This window comes from Pectinophora gossypiella, chromosome 26, assembly GCF_024362695.1.
Source record: "Pectinophora gossypiella chromosome 26, ilPecGoss1.1, whole genome shotgun sequence".
Taxonomy (NCBI): domain Eukaryota; kingdom Metazoa; phylum Arthropoda; class Insecta; order Lepidoptera; family Gelechiidae; genus Pectinophora; species Pectinophora gossypiella.
Window position 1 is genome coordinate 3,873,393 of NC_065429.1, and position 19,875 is coordinate 3,893,267.

At 38.2% G+C, this 19,875-nt stretch overlaps 2 protein-coding genes across 8 annotated transcripts in view; one reads left to right on the top strand and one right to left on the bottom strand.

Annotated features, from left to right (window-relative positions):
• The window catches only part of LOC126378516 (LHFPL tetraspan subfamily member 2 protein), a 492,824-nt gene that overhangs the window by 265,759 nt on the left and 207,190 nt on the right, over positions 1–19,875 (bottom strand). The window lies entirely within an intron of this gene.
• LOC126378433 (homeotic protein distal-less) overlaps positions 1–19,875 on the top strand; it is a 146,173-nt gene that overhangs the window by 48,146 nt on the left and 78,152 nt on the right. The gene's annotated exons all lie outside the window — the stretch shown is intronic.

The window sequence follows — 19,875 nt, forward strand, 5'->3', positions numbered from 1 at the left end:
ACCAAGGTGTTTATTTACATTCACTGTTAACTAAAATGAAAAGAAAACCTATTGACTCTAAAATAACTGATTCGAAACAAAAGCAAGATACTTCTGACAGATAGTAAAAAAAAAAAACTACGTCTTTTTAATTACACATTCTTAATCTATCGCTAACATAGATAAAAAATAATTACAGTAGTCGTTGTTTTACGTCGAAGTGTAGGTAAGTATTAGTTTTCGAACGATTCCCCGGATTTTGTGAGAAATAAAAAAAGTGGTTTCAATAATTGTCGGCTTTTGACGTAATTACTGTCCATGTCAATATGTTTATGGCGTTTCTTTTTTAATTTGGGAAGTAAGTATTATGTTTGATTAAATATAAATAATTGTAAATGATTCATTACAATATCGATCCTTTACAAAAATAACTTTAATGTTTCATTATTGACTATTAGGGTGCTGGGTTCGGCTCTGGGCGTCGTCTGAGAGAATTATTTTCCTGTCGGCAAAATCATGAAAATATCAAATCAAATCAAATCAAATATACTTTATTGCACAGAACTAAATTTAAACAATCAGACATAACACATGAATACAGTACAATAAAAACACAGTAAGTACACACAAGGCGAAGTACACACACACACACACAGTATAGTAACACGGTACAGTATAGTAAAATATTTGTCTTAATTATTTTCAGTTCCATACTTTGGCGACGGAAAATTCCACTTGATAACTACTCAGAATTAAGGTCTGAATCATCCTACAAATTTTTCGTTACGATGTCAGTAACACCCTGTATTTCAAAGAATCAATCGTCCCTAGTAGGCTGATAGCGTCGACCACCCTGGCAGGGTCGGTATCGGGGTTCTGAAGTGTCTGTTGTCTCGAGCTGATTGGCTGCCTCTATGTTTAGAGTATCAGCTCGGTAAACAAAGACATGGCGTCACCATATAATGAAAACCACTTACACTCTTCACATAAAGTGAGGTGTGGGTACTTAGTTCATCTTGCGATGGATATACCGCTGATTACTCCATTGGAATACACCTAGTCGTGAGCTTATGTTTACGATTTATTTTTAAATAAGAGCCATTTTTTTCCATTAATTTGAATCCGGATAAAACTTCATACCACCAGCGGCTGAGCTAGGTACAGTCATGAGCAATATAATGTACCCACTTTAGGACTCTGTCGCGCTAACATATTTGACATTTAGTGAGACTTACAGTTCAATTTGTCAAAAAAGTTAATGTGACACCAAAGTGTATACATATTAATGCTCGTCACCGTATACCTCCTTCCCCCCGCCCCCCGCCCCCCTCGGTCTTACTTTAGTCTTCAATCGTATGGGCGTCTCACTCACGCGTGTACGATAACGTCAATGTGTAGTGTCTGTGTAAAACGAGGTGTTTTGTATGAAGCGTCCGGGGTGTGCCCTGACAAAAAATACCTAATGACCATAGATATAGCCCACTGGATATGCAAGTAGGTGTAGATATCGAGTGTATTGGATTTGTACGGAGTAGATTGATTCGTCATGTGTCACCGTGGGGAATGAATAATCGGTGCTCATCTTGGCTGAGTGGCCGGCACTTTGGAAGGAATAGACACGGCAGTAAGTGCTGATATAAGTTTAAAGTGGCTTTTTTAAATATTATCACTTTCAAGGTCAGAACGTCTAATGACGTTCCGATTCCATTTGTCATATTACCTATTATGAACCATCGATGACTCATGATCTCTGTCCATGAAAGGGTTAATCTACGCATGGACAAATACAGAGAATTCACTCCCGTGTTATTTTGGTTTGCAGAGCTATCAGTATGCTATAATGCTATTGAAAATGATTAGACTGAACCAAATCATGATGAAAGATTACAATACAATACAAAAAATATCATTGTCATTGGAAATATGGTTAAGTTATAAAAAACATATGCAGTGTTACTACAAAACACAAACTAAAAATAAACTAGGTTTAAAATAGTATTTCGCGCCACGAAAGAAGTCGGCGGATTTTAATGAAACTAACTTGACAAGTCATAATAATTCTATGCAGAATCTGCGACAGTAGCGCCGCGGCCTTCGGGACTTCTTTCGTATACGGATTATATTTTAAACATAGTTTATCTTTTATTCTTTGTTTTGTAGTAACATGGTGTTTGTCAATCATGGCAATAAAATATTACTTTATTTATTAGTACGATCCTCTCTGAACGATTGGTGAATGTGGAGGAAGCAAGAGAAACACGTCAGGATCAAAGTATTTTTTTTTTGGTAGGTGGTGGGGAGTAGGTGATTTTGTACCCACTAAATACAATATTACCACTCTACTTCTTCCTAGCTCTACTCGCTAACGGTATAAAAACCGCGGTAAAGTTAATTTTATTATAATTTAATATTTCTCAGTTATTGTCTGAGTGCCGCGCTTTGATGCGCCCGCGTCGATACTCGCTAGGGATGGGACGACGGCATCGATAGATTTTGATGTCGATGGATAATAAACTTTTCTGGTCAATGTGGGTTACCTGTATACCCGAGAAATGCGAACCTAATCTGAAATAATACTTATTGCAAGTACTAATTATACTAAAATAGACGTTATGTTTAATACTATGACAATTACTACATTTAAAGGTGTCCATTTTAATCAGAAACCTCGATAGACTTTTTGTTATCCTGGAAAATATTGCTCTAAAGCAATAAGGCTGCCAAAGTTGTACTGTATTCATGTATTATGTCTGCTTGTTAAAATTAAATTCTGTGCAATAAAGTGTACTTGATGTGGATTTTATTCCTATTTTTTAAGTTATCGCTAAACGCGATCCATCCCTAGGCACCTATTGCTAGATTCGATTCCACATCGAAACAAAAAATACACAAAGATCATTCTATACCACATAACAAAAAGCCGTGCAACTTAAATCAAGCACAACAGTCTAAACCCGACTTTATATATCAATTCATTAAGTTATAAGCCGGTTGCAGACTGCTAAGTTAGTGTCGGAACAAACGGGCTTCCGACCACAGCTTATGTACCTAGTTGACACACTTTATCATCTACATCATCATCATCAGCCCATTTACGTCCCCACTGCTGGATCACGGGCCTTCCCTATGGATGGATAGGGAGATCGGGCCTTAAACCATCACGCGGGCCCAGTGCGGATTGATGGTTATTAACGACTGCTAATGCAGCCGGGACCAACGGCTTAACGTGCCTTTCGAAGCACGGAGATGAAAACTTTTTTTTTTGTGACAACCAGGTGATTCCAGCGTGTCCTTACCAAACAAAGGACAGTCTAATAAAGTGATTTCGATAACGTCCCCATCGGCAATCGAAACTGGAGCTCCTCGTGAGTCTAGCGCGCTAACCAATAGACCACAGCTTCTTATTCTTTTTTTAAAAAGCTAGCTCGGTAGTTCTTTTTACATTTTCTCACTTTGGGAACATTTCGTGGAACTTACAGCGTGCGAAAGCCACCGGCGGCTAAAATTCAAGTTCAAATCTCTTTATTCAGTAGGTAACACAGTTACACTTTGAATCGTCATTTTTTACATAACGAACGTCTCATCCGCCTAAGACTACTGCAGCTTCTCACAGCCTGTATAGCCGGGGAAAAGAAGCTGCAAGAAAAACCTCGGCACTGGGCCTTAGACGTTCTTTAAAAAAACATCAAAATTGTTAAATACAATTTAGTAATGTCTCTGCCTAATATCAGTTTCAAGACAGTTAATCCTATGCAATCACAAGATAAGATATTATATTTTTTTTATAAGTACTTGTTTTTTTTTATTTGATAAGATTTTTTTTATTTATTTAGATTTTTTACACTTATTTATTTATTTTATATCTTCTAAATAATCACAAAAAATATATTTTTGCGGGTTCGTTTGCGTCGAGCCCAAGTTCAGCTTACGCGCCGTCTGCAACCAGCTTTAATTAAAGTGCAAATATCTTGGCGCGTTCATTTCGTTTTTGTCTTTGATAATAAATCTTTCTATTTGTCTTGAGGTGGCGGTTATAGGCCATTGTCTTGGTAGTAAGTACTTAGAATTTAAGGCCAAGTTAGACACGTTATTGGAACGATGAATTGACTTTAGCACGCTACCTCTCGTAACTAATTACTAGCCTATAAAATACAAGAATTCCTAAAGTTTCACAGGGTCCGCTTACCTAACCTGAAGATTTGACAAGTCCGCTTTTTTTACAGAAGCCACTGCCTGTCTGACCTTCCAACCCAATGTTAGGACACATACCTCCGAAAATGCATTTCTCAGGAATGTGGATTTCCTCACGATGTCTTCCTTTACGTGAGCACGTGATAATCATTTATAATACAAACATGAATTCGAAAACAAATTCGACAATCATTGGTTAAGGCCTGTGCTGGATTCGAACATGCGACCTCAAGATGTAACAAAATGAACTAAGTACCCAGGCATCACCGAGCTTTCTGTTAGACCAAGGTGATAGGTGAGCCGTATCGCCGTCTATAATGGACGAGCGACCTGTGTTAGCGAGAACTTCGCTTCCGCATAAATCCTGATCTTGCTAAAAAGCACTGTGTGGTTTTCACTATAAGATGACAATATAATAATATTTATTTATTTATTTATTTATAACACACTTACACACTATCATAACATACTCGTTCATACAAACTCACCCTTACACCCACACATACACACTAACATATATAAATACATAATGCACTTATTTTGTTACTGACTTATTATCGCTATGATTACGTCTACTATTAGACTTGCATACACTAAACTCGTATACTCACACATTCATATTGCTACTTAACACACACCCTTCGTTCTAATACTTAGATGTAAGTTTAATTTTAAGTTTCTTTTGGCAAACTATGCGCCAACATCCCATGTACCCATTTTTCACGGTTTCCCAAGATACAGGCTCCGCCTAGTTTGGGAACCTCTGTTCATTTGGATATATTTTAATATAAGTACCCATCCTAAAAAAAAAAATTACAGGTGTTCCCCAATACGATAGTGATGAACATAACTAGTTATAACTAATAACAAACATTGATACCTTTATGAATTCACTCAGAGCACAGAGAAACATGTCCACTTCATTATTAATTACGTCAATAGTTCTGAGAGCCCGAGTCAATGGTGCTTCGTTCAGCATGTTGGTTCTCCCGCAATATGGTTTCCTCAGCCAGAAATCCTGGTAACTTGAGCCTGTGCACCTGTAGGCATACAGTTGTGTGCCTGTAGATACGGTTTAATATAAACGAAAATTCCAATACTCGACATGTCTATTCAAACGCGATAGCATTAACATGCGTGTCATCATATCTCCATACAAAATTATTAAAAAAAACTCGTTTCCCCATACAAGTCGTCACGGCTCAATATATTTTTATTGAGGTTTACTAATCGGAAACGTTTAATGCATATTTTAATATATCAGGTTTTATTTTTAGGTTTTTGTTATCCATTTTATTATGATAGAATTTTGAAGATAAAAATATTCGTCGCTTTTTAAAGTAAGCCGCATTTTCGACTAAACTATTAGGTTACACTGCTCAACTCTATTAGGATAACTAACGTGATAACTTCGTCTGGCAATCGTACGCCTGGAGCACCAAACAGGGAACACCAATACATTTATCTTTATTAAAATTAAAAAAAAAAAACTTTTTGTCACCTATGGATCTGTTTTTATTTAGTAATCAGAATTTCATAAATTATCTTTGACTTAGGAAACTAGTTTAACGTGCATTCCGAAGCACGGAGTATGACGTGTCGTGATGTGATTATAAATGTTGACAGAGTTTATAATAAATCTTCACATTTAATCCGCTTCTGTAAGCTTGTGGCTTTATTAAATCATTAATACATAGCGATTAAATGCAAATTACTATAATCATCTCAATCTTGAAAAGTATATCGATGGGCATTCCGCTATTATTAGGATAAAGTATATCGGGTTTTATATAAATAGAATGTTGTTGGTCGCTAGTTCGAATCCAGCACAGGGATTTGGAACATAAATGATTATCACGTGGTGAGCGGTGAAGGAAAACATCGTGAGGAAACCCACATTTCCGGGAATTGCATTTTCGGAGTAACTGGTTTTCCTTCACCGCTGAGCACGTGGTAATCATTTATGATCCAAACATGAATTCGGAAACAAAATCGACAATCATTGGTTTAGGCCTGTGCTGGATTCGAACCTGCGACCTCGAAATGAGATGCAAGCGTTCTACCAACTGGGCTACCACGGTTTTCAATACTACTTCCGTAATAAACTCAATAATACGAGTAACTCTACCGCTAAGCGAATTAAAACATAAAGTCGACCGCACACTGCACCAGTCGTCACTCTGTGAAAAAAAAAAAAACTTGTAAAAAAAAAAACTCATTTGTGATTGGTAACGTCTCTCGGAACGAATTATGATGGATGACTGCAAGTCGAATGACTCGTGTGACTAATGTACAAATGTAATCTGTGAATGTGGCTGACGTATCGAAATATAATAAGTTGCTACTTGCCTTTATATTGTAATAAGTAAGTCTGTTTTAATGATTTACTTTGTGGTAGACTCGCAATTGGTAGCCGAAACTTGAACGAAACTAATTGTATAATTTAGATTCGATTTAAGACATGTTCACATACATACATACATAAACAGCCTATATACGTCGCACTGCTGGGCACAGGCCTCACCTCAATCAACCGGAGGAGGCATGGAGCACACTCCACCACGCCGCTCCAATGCGGGTTGGTGGAGGTGTTTTTACAGCTAATAGCCGGGACCAACGGCTTAACGTGCCCTCCGAAGCACGGAATCATCTTACTTTTTCGGACAATCAGGCGATTCAAGCCTGAAAAGTCCTTGCCAAACAAAGGACAGTCTCACGAAGTGATTTCGACAATTTCCCCATCGGGAATCGAAACCGGAGCTCCTCCTGAGTCTAGCGTGCTAACCACTAGACCACGGAGGCTGTTCACATAGAGAAAATTAAATCTAAAAAATATCCGACTGGGACGGGTCTTGAACCCACAGCTCTTCTCAAGCTGGAACGAGCGTGTTAACCATTACACCAGCGGGTCCTGCTCCTGTCCATGCGAAATTCTCCTTCTCTGTCCTCTTGTTTGGCTTGTCAAGACAAGAGCTGTTGGTTTGAGTCCCGTCTGAGTCAGAAATTTTTTCGATATAATTTTCTCTTTGTGAGTTTCCCTAAGCACGACTGAGAGCTTTAAAAACAAAAATCACAAGTTCAAATGGGATATTTATCTACTATGGGTATTAAGAAAGTCAGAATGTGTTTTGCTTTGTATATTTGTGACTCTTTAACAGCAATTCAATTGATTAACAAAATAAAAAAAACACAAAATAAGTGTTTTTATAATTTTTAATTTCTACGTTTTTTTTATTTCATCACTGTGACCTTTTATTATTCGAAAGAAGGCCTCTCTAAAACGAATTTAGTAAATTCATTATTGAACCTCGCTACCACCAGGCTACCACTATACAAACCAAGAAAACAGTTCATTTTTTCATTATCATTAAACCGTCGGCAATAGGTACTTCTGATCTTAGGAAAAAAAAACTTCACCTATATTCTATACATAGACAGTCTATAGATAAAAAAAGCAAAGTCACTATCTCAAATGTTAAGAAACATGACTTTCGAAATTTGAAACCTCGCCGCTGATTGGCTGTCAAACGTCGACCGTCAACCAATACGCGCTCGTCAAACGTCATGACTTGCGTTATCGCACAATTGACTTTGAAAAAAGAATAGATAAAAAATCGGCTTCCGTTAAAGTGGCAATGGCTCCCGTCCTTTTATGCCGGCCGCTCTGACTCAGATTTTAAAAATAAAAATAATATTTACTTTGAATTTTATGTTTTTCGTTCGGTGGTATTACCCATTGAAATACAAAGTACCTACCTAAGTATGGCAAATCACGACAATTCTTTTATAAAACATAGTTCCACTGTAATGTTATTTGTAAGAGTAGCTTATATCCTTCGGGCTACGGAAAGCTTGTGAACACGTTCACTGTCTGTTTGCCTTTTAAAAATCACCTCTAATTACTCATAGGTCTATACCAATCCAGAGTCGACCCGTGTGAAAAAACAGATATATTTTCATTTCTCTAAGTTTTAACATAATAAAAAAAAAATGCATTTATTTCGGGTAGGTACCCATATTGTAAGATACAATTATGTCACTTTAAAATTAAAAGTTATTACAATAAAAAAAATGAAATAAACCCCCTATTTTTCCCTTTGCCCCAATCGCCTTCCGTTCCGCAGTACACCGACCAATATCTCAATCGGTGATGTTCTAGCTAGAGTCCCACCAGAATCCATTTCCTCGGCCTCCAACCAGTACTGATACCGCTGCTGCCCGGCATCAGGGGTGCGCTTTTGAAGTAGCGGCGCATACTCGCTACGTCACGAGATCGTCATAGAACCTAAGTAGCATTTTAAAGGTTAGCCTGTCCCAGTGAGCTACCCACTACCGTCTTATGCGTAGTATTATTTTTACTTTTGGCTATGCTTTGACAGACAAGTACTTACCTACTTTTTACCCGACTGCGGCGAAGCAAAAAGCAGAATTATGTGTATGTATATTTATCTAATTACATACTTAACATTTACCACATAAAAACCTTCATACAATACGACAATTCCTAACTCACAATAAGGAATAATAATTCCAGGTCTCCAAGCATAATTTTAGACCTAGAATAACTCTAGATTCTAGCTCAATTCTAATTACAACTGTTCATTTCCGTTTCCTGTTTGGTTTTAATTAAAGTCGCGATGGCGCTATCGACGCATACATCTCTAGGTTTTAGTCTAGATTTCTAGATCAAAGCAACTTGGATATGATAGGCAGATTTTCTCGTATATCTTGTATATTGATCTCGATACTAATGAGAAGCAAAACATTCTAATAGGCAATAATTCCGATTAAGTAAAAGGTTAACTTTTCCTGTACTTCTTCTTCTATCTTGTGGTTTTTCTGGTGGCAGGGTTACTATTGAGCCGCCAAAGGCCCCTGACATGACTCATGTAACGACTACGTACATACATTAGTAGGTAAGTAGTAACAGGGACCAACGGCTTAACATGCCTTCCAAATCTCGGATCGTCTTACTTTCGGACAATCAGGCGATCAGCGTAATGTCCTAACCAAACTTATATCACAAAGTGATTTTTGTGATATGGCCCCACGGGGATTCGAACCCAGGACCTCCGGATCGTGAGCCCAACGCTCAACCACTGGACCACAGAGGCCGTTACCTGTGCGACCTGTGAGGCTGTGTTCCTGTTTACTCATAATTTACATTCATACATAAACTCACGCATATAGTCCCTAATGGGGTGAGCAGAGCCACAAACGAGCATTATAGACGGCGAGACGGCTCACCAGCTATCACGTTGGTCTAACAGAAAGCTCGGTGAGGTGTGGGTACTTAGTTCTTCTTGCGATGGATGTACCTCTGAAACCACAATTGGGGTAGAATCGTGAATGATTATGTTATTAAGTGCCCAAAACTTTTCAATGCTGTTTGATAAACATCCCTCTCTCTCTCTCTTTTTATTTAAGAGCTGCTCTTGTCGGTGGAGTAATCGCCTTCATTACTCCATAGGGCGTGTAGACGGTGGTTGCTCCAATCGCCTTCCGTTCCGCAGTACACCGACCAATTTCTCAATCGGTGATGTTCTAGCTAGAGCCTTACCAGAATCCATTTCCTCGGCGTCCAACCAGTACTGATACCGCTGCTGCCCGGCATCAGGGGTGCGCTTTTGAAGTAGCGGCGCCTACTCGCTACGTCACAAGATCGTCATAGAACCTAAGTAGCATTTTATAGGTTAGCCTGTCCCAGTGAGCTACCCACTACGTTCTGCTAATCCTATCGCTGTTTGGTCGGGGATTGCTTATTTTTATATTCGCAGCTAACCATCATATCTGATGGCCGTTCCACTATCCGCCGCCTGTGGGCCCCGTGGATGGCCCAGCCTACTACACCACATTGTGTGATTGGCATCACACGTCTCCATTTTACTTCAATCGAGGACTCTAACGGGTTCAAACCGCCGGCTTAAAAACTGTCAACTGATTGCCAATGATCAAGAGACATTCCTCTAAACAATTAACTATAATTTGTTAGATTGAAGTAAATTGTTTACAATTGAAATCAATTTTCCAATTTCACGCCGTTTAGGGTTTGTTGTGGTCCCTCTAGAGGTGTATAAAGTTATGGGTCCCATGATCTTGGATTGAAGTTTTGGACCCCGATACCGACCCCGCCGGCGTGGTCGACGATTTCCCTCTATCAGCAATCGCGGTAGCAATAGGTTCGCGCCCAACTGGGCACCCTCAGGCCTGTTGTCTTAAACTTTGTACCGGGTGAGAGCCTTCAGTGCTCCTCATTTGTCCGGCCAAGTAGTTAATGCCATCTGCGACAAATCTACTTTGTCGCCTTTTATGACATACACGGGAAGATAGGCAGCTGAACGCATTCTGTTTTTTCTTTACTCCCAGTCCAGCAGAGGAGAATATGCCAAGGTGTATAAATAGCACAATGACTAGCTACTTTCTTGTTTAACTTCCTGTATTACTCATCTGAATTTAGATCTAAATCGGAACGAAGGGTATAGGCACAGAATAGATGATAATTCTCACTGAATGAAGTGTACGCCTACGAACCATAGCTTCAAGCTACGTTTGTTTAAACAAGACGGGAGTTTCATTTGGAAAAGTGAGTTGGTAGGAACATTTTATAAAGACTGTTTTGCTACCAGCACCGTGGGCCACTGGTGGTGGACCCCAAATTTTGCATGGGGAGGGTTTCAGGACGTAGGTTAAAAAGTGGAACGGGTTGCCGGCTCAAGTGTTCCCTCCTTACAACATGGGGTCCTTTAAGCGAAGCGTGAAGAAGCACCTAGTACGCCAGTATGGCAGTCGCAACTGATTCAAAACTGACTCATTGAGTTGCTTTTCAGTTGCTACTGCAATTACGGCTTCTCTATGTTTACCATCAGGCATAGTGGAGCCAACATATTTGGCCAAAAAAAAAGGTGCTCACTAAGACGGTATTGTGTAACGACTACATATTTACATCAGTAAGTAGTAACCGGGACCAAAATCAAAAAACGATCGAATAAAAAAGTAAAATAACTATTAAAGGAATTCTATTTATTTTAGTTAATTCCGCATTATTCCGTTTTTCACAGGGTCCGCTTACCTAACCTGAAGATTTGTCAGGTCCGGTTTTTAACAGAAGCGACTGCCTGTCTGACCTTCCAACCCGCGAAGGTAAAACCAACCCAATAGAAGTTAAGTCAAATACCTCCGAAAATTCTTTTCTCGGGAATGTGGGTTTCCTCGTGATAGATTCCTTCACCGCTGAGCACGTGATAATCATTTATGATCGAAACATGAATTTGAAAACAAATTCGACCATCATTGGTTTAGGCCTGTGCTGGATTCGAACCTGCGACGTCAAATTGAGAGACAAAGGTTCTACCTACTGGGTTACCACGGCTCTTTAAAATAAATATAATAGTAAAGGGAAATACTATAAAAGTAGAGAAACAAACCGTCTAACGGAAGTTATTAGAAGAGTCCAAGAAACTTCATCAAAGCAACCTTATAATTAAAACTGACACAAAAGTTAACAAACTATAATACTTAATTACTTGCTAAGTACTAAATAATAGTCAAATGGAAGTCTTAAAATAACGGAACTTAACTTTGTTTTTAGAAAACTTAATTATAAATTCTGGATTAAACTTAACTAAGTCCATGGATGGCCACAGAGTAAAAAAAAACTTGATATTTTCCATAACTTGCAGGGCAAGAGATACGGTGTTAGTGACATAGTAACGAAAACTAATTCAGACCATGATTCTGAGTTAATATCATGTGGAATTTTCCGTCGCAAAATTCTATACTTTTCTATTGCATACTTTTCTTACGGAAAATTCCACTTGATATTACAACAACATAAACTGCCTATATACGTCCCACTGCTGGGCACAGGCCTCCCCTCAATCAACCGGAGAGGCCACTTGATATTAACTCAGAATAATGAGCTGAATCATCCCTCTCAGTATCGTTACGATGCCACTTACCACCCGTACAAGTACATACAGGTAGCCATAGAAGTAGATATGGGTGTTAGTGACACCGTAACGAAAACTTAGAGGGGTGATTCTTATTGGTGATTGAATAATGACATTTTGATAAGACTTACTTCTTATTTCTTACTGATGTAATCAATCAATCAATAATACTTTATTGCACAACGACATATACAAAAAACATAAACATACGAATAAAAATGATGTAAGTAAGTAGTCGTTACATGAGCCATGTCAGTGGCCTTTAGCGGCTCAATAGTAACCCTGACACCAGGGTTGATGGGGTTGGTAATCCACCTCACAACCCACACGATAGAAGAAGAAGATTCATTTCTGTCAGTCGTAATCTGAGTACTCACACCTTTCACTCATAAATCCTTCTTTACACAATCCATTCACACTTTCCTACCCACACACACTTTCCTTTCCTTGTTACCTACCTATAAGAATTAATAGTAAAGGAGATCATCGGATTTCGGCCCAGAAGTCAAAGTGCCGGCCAGAAAATAATTTTGCTATATTCCGTTAGATCTTATCAGTCTGAGCATTTATTACTATGGCACCAAAGGTGTAGGGTCAATATCTTCGGTTTTATTCGAATTAAAAAAACTGTATTTTTCATACATTTTTGGTGAAAATGTAAAGTGCCGGCCAAGTAACAATAATGGTATATATCCTTAGAACTTATCCGTCTGAGCATATATATTTTTATTTTCTTAAGGACACCCACAGTGTGATAAGTGTAGGAGGATGATGAAGTAACTAATCTGTTCGAGTCTGACCGCAATGCCACCTAGAGTCGATGACGATACCGTTTACCTAGTATATATCTGTTATAATTATAATAAAATATATAATAAAAACCACACTAATACATGTAGAATGCAACCAAATGACTCAGACGTTAGAAACAAGTCTTGCGGGAAGTGGACGCAAAAAGTGCCTTCCACTTGTGCCTACTTGGTTAGTGCCCATCGCATCGCTAGACTGTAACGGTTTTTTATGTCATTAGTTTTATTATAATCACTAGTTTTGTACTGCGGATTAAAACTCGCATACTCGTAATATTGTCAACTCACTCAGTACCTACTGTACTCTGGTAATGATAACAATCGGTGTCCGAAGGACGTAATAGACGACCTGATTACTCTAGCCCTATGGCTAGAGTAGAAGGAGGCCAATCAGCTCGCGACACCAAACACTTCAGGACCCCGATACCGACCCCGCCAGCGTGGTCGACGATTTCCCTCAATCAGCGCTTATCGCTATCCATTAATTCTTTCAAATATTTTTCCTCTCAGACGACGCCCTGAGCCGAGGTTCGCGCCCAACTAGGCACCCTCAGGCCTGTTGTCTTAAAGGTTGTACCCTTTCAGACAACGCCTTTAGCCGAAGTTCGCATCCATCGAATCAGTTGTAATATTTTTACGAGGTGAGAGCCTCAACGCTCCCTATTTGTCCGGCCAAGTAGTGAATGCCATATGCGGCAAATCTACAAAGACAATAAGTACAAATAATACTTTATTGCATACAACGAAAAACAAGTTTTACCCACATGGACGAAAGATACAGTACAATCTTGCGGCCTTATTGCTAAGCTGCTTGCTGGCAAGAAAACAAATCTATAATAAATCACTTAAAAATACACAAGAAATAACATTATTATTAATGTGTTAATTAAAGAAAATCTGCGAGTCTCCTAGGTTAGAGTGAATAGGCATTTGCTAGGTAACCGTGATCCACCCTAGACCACATTGTCACTTACCTTGTGGTCTAGGGTGGAGGTGAGATTGTGGTCGAAAGCGACCCTACGTTATTTGAAAAAAAAAAAGAAAAAAAAAATAGCGTTATGTAATTTATCGACACACATTAAAGCCCTCATGCCTCATACAAAAGGTCTAAAAGGCCAATTCAAAAGATCTAAAAGGATTCAACCAGATTTAGCAATAGATAGTCTGCAATATCCCGAGTTTAATAACTGCTATAACTTAGAGACATCTACCACTTGATGGTAGAAACCAGATTTTTCATCTAATATCTAATGAAGATTCCATCTTGGTCACGTACTGTTCATCATGATGACTTCCTTCACCATTAACAATGTGAATTATAATTCAATTCACAACAACATAACGTAACATACCATCGCGCCTACATCCCCAAAGGGGTAGGCAGAGGGGTATAGCATTATACAACCACTCCTTCCCAAGTATGTTTAAGTCCCATATCCATCCAATTTAAATCAAAATCCCTAGCAGAGACACATTCATCAATTGCTTCATACTCGCACGCCGGTTCAAACTAGATCGTGCTACACCTTTTCTAAGGACATCTCCAATTTGGTAAATGTACGTCCTACTTGGTCTTCCTCTGCACGCAGGGAACGATATTCCTCTGGTAACCTCACAATTCAATAATAATAAAAACCCTCCCAAAACAGCCCACTTTGTAAAGGCTGTCTGGATTCAGAAAAAACTGCCTCTCATGTAATCCTGGAATGCACGGGAGTGTCAGCACAACGGGTACAAATCCTCAAAGGAATTTGGTAGTTCCGTGAAGCCTTTGAAATACCACAGGAGGCTACTGAGCTTCTGGAAGGAGTTAGATTGGATTACGTAGTCAACAATAGCACGCATAATGGGCCATCTTAGAGTCTAAATGCGGAAAACAGAGCCCGCTAACTAACTAACCCTCCCAAATCCAAAAGGCGCGAACGGTCAACAGAATCTAAACCCAAAGGTCATCATCATCAGGTCTTATAAAACCGTATCGCTGTTTACCCAGCATTACCTCAAATAGTAAGATAAATAGATAAAGACCAAGGACGAGTCGTCTATTGTATGGTAATCACGCGCCAGTGTATGGTAGCCATGAATTCTCGAAGAAACGGAAAGTATTTTTTTTGTGAAAATTTTGATAGGTTAGGTCGGTGTTAGGTATAACTAATTCCATTGTTTGGAAGGTGTTGGTTACTAATTACTTTTAAGTAGTGTTACAATTATGTATTTTGCGTGGGTGCGTTTTGTAATCATTAAAATGTTAACTAATATTCACTTTTTTTTTTATCCCATCTAAAGTTAAAAACAGATTTCCATGAAATTTTGCAATGTTTTACTTGTCACTAAACTTATTTGATTTGGCATGTCAAAAGAGAGGAAGGGGTAGACCTAGGAGAACATATATGGAACAAATAAAAGGTGCAGGTCGTGTCGTATCAGGAGGTGAAGGATTTGGCGGGAAGAAGAGAGGAATGGCGATTACTCCATCAACAAGAGCGCAGGTCTTAAATAAAGTGAGATGTTATGTTAAAATAAAATGTTATCAGTCTACTAAAATCTATGGTCACTCTCATCGTTTCGCTGCATGATTTAGTAGGTAGGAAAGCTCATAAAAACCGGCGTGCCAAGGGAAAATGCGGCGTTTTGTTCTACCCACTTACCTACTGCATCTGTATTCACATGAGATCGTATAGATTGGATAGTGATTTATATCTGATAACGTGAGGATGGGAAATTTGTGTTTTTGTCATATTGAAAACTTCGCGAGCATTTTGATATTACATTTTGTTAATAGTTTACGTAAATTATATCTTTTTTTCTCAGTTGTGTATTTCTCATTAATACACATAATTCACGCTCATAAGCCCTATAAAGGTGGACAGAAACACAAGTCAACTTGAACTTTATCCATCATCTTCTTTTTCTATCGTGGGTGTTGTAAGGTGGATTACTAACCTCATCAACCCTGGTGTCGGGGTTATTATTAAGCCGCCAAAGGCCCCTGATCATGTAACGACTACATACTTACATCAGTAAGTAATAACCGGAACAAATGGCTTAACGTGACAATCAGGTGATCAGCCCGTAAGTTCCTAACCAAACTCGGGATAACGAAGTAATTTTTTGGTATGTCCGTACCGGGATCCGAACCCAGGACCTCCAGACCCCAACGCTCAGCCCCTGGACCATGGTAATCGTTAACCGATTAGAAGATAACAGACCAAGTACATCTGATTTTATGTAAATATTTAAATATAAAAATTATCTGCGGATAAGCCAAGTACAGTGCCAAACGATAATGACAATCGACAGTGACAGTGATAAAAATGTATGGGATTGACATAAAGTGACGAAAGGTGACATGTCAATCCCATACATTTTACTTACTGTCACTGTCGAGCAATCAGGTGAGAGCTCTCCCGGGTTGGAACCCTCAGTGCTCCTCATTTGACCGGCCAAGTAGTTAATGACATTTGCGGCAAATCTACAATAAGTCACGTCAAAAAAAAACTGTCGATCATATTGTGTAAGGCCCTTGTCTGGAGGTGAACTCATTAAAAATTACAGACAAATTACGCTATTATAATTCGTAACAGTTTTCATAATAACTTACAAGCGAGAATTCCACACATTTACTTGGCTAAAATTAAATACATCCTTCTTTTACCAAAAGCCCTTATAGACATCAACGACTTACTTACCTACTTATTTAGTCATAATCTATTTTAATGTTTACAAGATTAATAAAAGAACACTCTTATAATTACAATGTGGCTAGTTCACTTGATAATTTAATAGTTTTTTCTTTTTTGTTATTAAAATACAGTACGTCATGCAAATAATGGAGTGTATCGTTAGTGATGCGCCGGATCAGATATCGAGTACCGTTACATTTCACGTTTGAGTAAAAATACTCGGTATTTTACGGTGTTAATGTCGAGCTAAAAGTGAATTTATGATGCACAACACGGGTTTTCTTGATGTACAGATTTAGATCGTTAATGTACAGTTTGTGTTTAGTATTTGAATTTTCGAATGTCTACCGGTAACTGTAAATATGATTTATTTGGCGCTAAAATGATTATTTTATAACAAAAAGCAAATCGTAACTCCGAAATAATATTCATTTGTGTTTTAACACATATACAGAAAGCTTTCTATATATTTAAAAGAGTCCTGTTTATTATTATTTCAACCAACACCTTTTCTGTTTCTAATTATAACATAGCTTCATGCCTGTATCCCTGGAGGGGTAGGCAGAGGTGTATAAAGTATATACTCAATGCTCATCAGTTGTTACATCACTACATAGTATAAAACAAAGCCGCTTTTTCTGTCCCTATATCCCTATGTACGCTTAAATCTTTAAAACTACGCAACGGATTTTGATGCGGTTTTTTAAAGTAGATAGAGTGATTCAAGAGGAAGGTTTATATGTATAATAACATCGATTAAATAGTGGAGAAATACTGTTTTTTTGAGGTTTTGAATGTGATTTCGTAAATAATTTAATTTTTTCCTCAGCATTGCACCCGAGTGAAGCCGGGGGGGGGGGGGTAGCTAGTTTATTATAATAACTATTACAAGAATACTAAGTCAACAGTTAAATACTTACCAACTCTTTTAACACTAAACTAATCCCATTAATCTTGTAAACCATCTCTACACTATAAACAGAAGTTGATTAATTCCATTAAAAAAAAACGCAATATAAATTAAAAATTTTCATTGTAGAATAAAGAAGTGGCTTTCGGAAATTGATGCAAACTATTTACATTTTTATTGGAAACCTGACGCGAAACGCGGCTTTGCTTGTTAAATTAACATGAAGGTTTTGTTTGAGCCGTTGGTGCCGGCTATTAGCCTAAAAACACCTCCACCAACCCGCGTTGGAGCAGCGTGGTGGGATATGCTCCATACCCCCTCCGGTTGATTGAGGGGAGGCCTGTGCCCAGCAGTGGGACGTATATAGGCAGTTTATGTTATGTTATGAAGGTTTTATACTTAATCCGTTACCTACTCATTGTAATTGGCTTTTTGACAGCTTTTGGATAAATATTTTAAAAATTACAATCGCCTTTATTTTGTGTTAATGTCAAGTAGCATTTTCCATCACAAAAGGATAGAATTAAAAAAATAATTAAAAAATACAAAAGAAAACATGAGTTTTACGACGGAAAAATTCATTTGATATTTAACTTAGAATCACGGTCTGAATCATCCTCAGTATTCGTTACGATATCACTAAACAGCGAGCAGCGCAGTCAGTGAAGCAGCGTGGTGGAGTATGCTCCATACCCCCTCCGGTAGATTGAGGGGAGGCCTGTGCCCAGCAGTGGGACGTATATAGGCTGTTTATGTTATGGACTTCGTATCAACAGTGGCTGCAAGTTGTCTTTGATTACTTGTGGCTCTGCCCACCCCATTTGGGATTATGGGCGTGAGTTTATGTATGTATGTATGTTATCACTAAACACCCTGTATATTATAAATCATCGCCATATAGTGAATACCTGATAAACACCTGTTTAAGTATCACATTCGAATGGTACGTTTGTTAACAAAGCCTCACTAGTTACAAATGGTCTTAGCTAAGACAATCGACAGTGACAGTAATAAAAATGTATGGGATTGACATGTCACGTTATTTCAGTACCCACGCTTCTGTTATTGTTTCTTCTATCTTCTTCTTGTTTCTATTATTGAAAGAAAGAAGAAAGAAAGAGTTTTAATAAAAAAAATTAAGCGTATAGATCCGTGCTTCGAAAGGCACGTTAAGCCGTTGGTCCCGGTTACTACTTACTGATGTATGTAAGTAGTCGTTACATGAGCCATGTCAGGGGCCTTTGGCGACTCAATAGTAACCCTGACACCAGGGTCGATGGGGTTGGTAATCCACCTCACAACCCACACGATAGGAGAGAAGCAGATCGACAGTGACAGTAATAAAAATGTATGGGATTGACATGTCACGTTATGACAGTACCCGGGCTTCACCTGAGATTTCTGTTTATGTTATTGGAAGAAAGAAGAAAGTGTTATATTAAGTAGAGGTATATATTGCTTTTTTAACGTGTATTATTGTAGATTTACCTCAGGTGGCATTAACTACTTGGCCTGACAAATGGGGAGCGCTTTTTCTGTTGTTGTAAAACGGATAAAAAGTAACTAAAGAGTTTGATAAGGAGTTGATAAGTCAAACATAAAAACCCCTATTTATGGGTATAAAATGACATAAAATATGTATTAAAACCAGCTATAAGTTTAACAATTATTTTTGCACTTAATATTTACGATAATTCTACAGCTTAAAAAATCTACTTGTTTCCTTCACCTGTCTCTGCAAATATACATGAAGTCGTGCCTGTTAATCTATCAGGGTGAGCAGAGCACACACATGTCATTAATAAGATAACACATAACATCACGCTTGTATTCCACGTAGGGTAGGCAGAAATGAACTACACACCCACTCCTTGCCAGCTATATTTAAGTCCCGTGTAGTAGGGGGCGAGCACAAAAAATCCTAGAAACCACGAGATGTCAATTATCTATGATCATAAATGGGATTGAGCTGGGATTCCAACCCGTTAAACAATAATGTATCAATAAGATATAGTAATGCAACTCTAGATAGTCGTTTTAAGATTAATTATGCACCCGATGGTAACATGTTAATCAGGCCATAGACTAAATATGCACACTTATGGCTCATGAGAGAGAGAGGTTTTTTTTTTTTAAATCTAATTTTTGTCAAGGCTTGAGCCACTCTTGGTGGTTATGCCAGCCTCATAGTTTAGAGCGTTTAATGATGATCAAATCATCAATTTACAAAAGAATACCATTACAGCACTACACCATAGAGAGAGAGGTAAAAATCATCTTTAGTTACCTATAATATTAGACAGAACGACTTATATGTATTTCAATAAGTTAACATTTTACAATAGTCACAATGC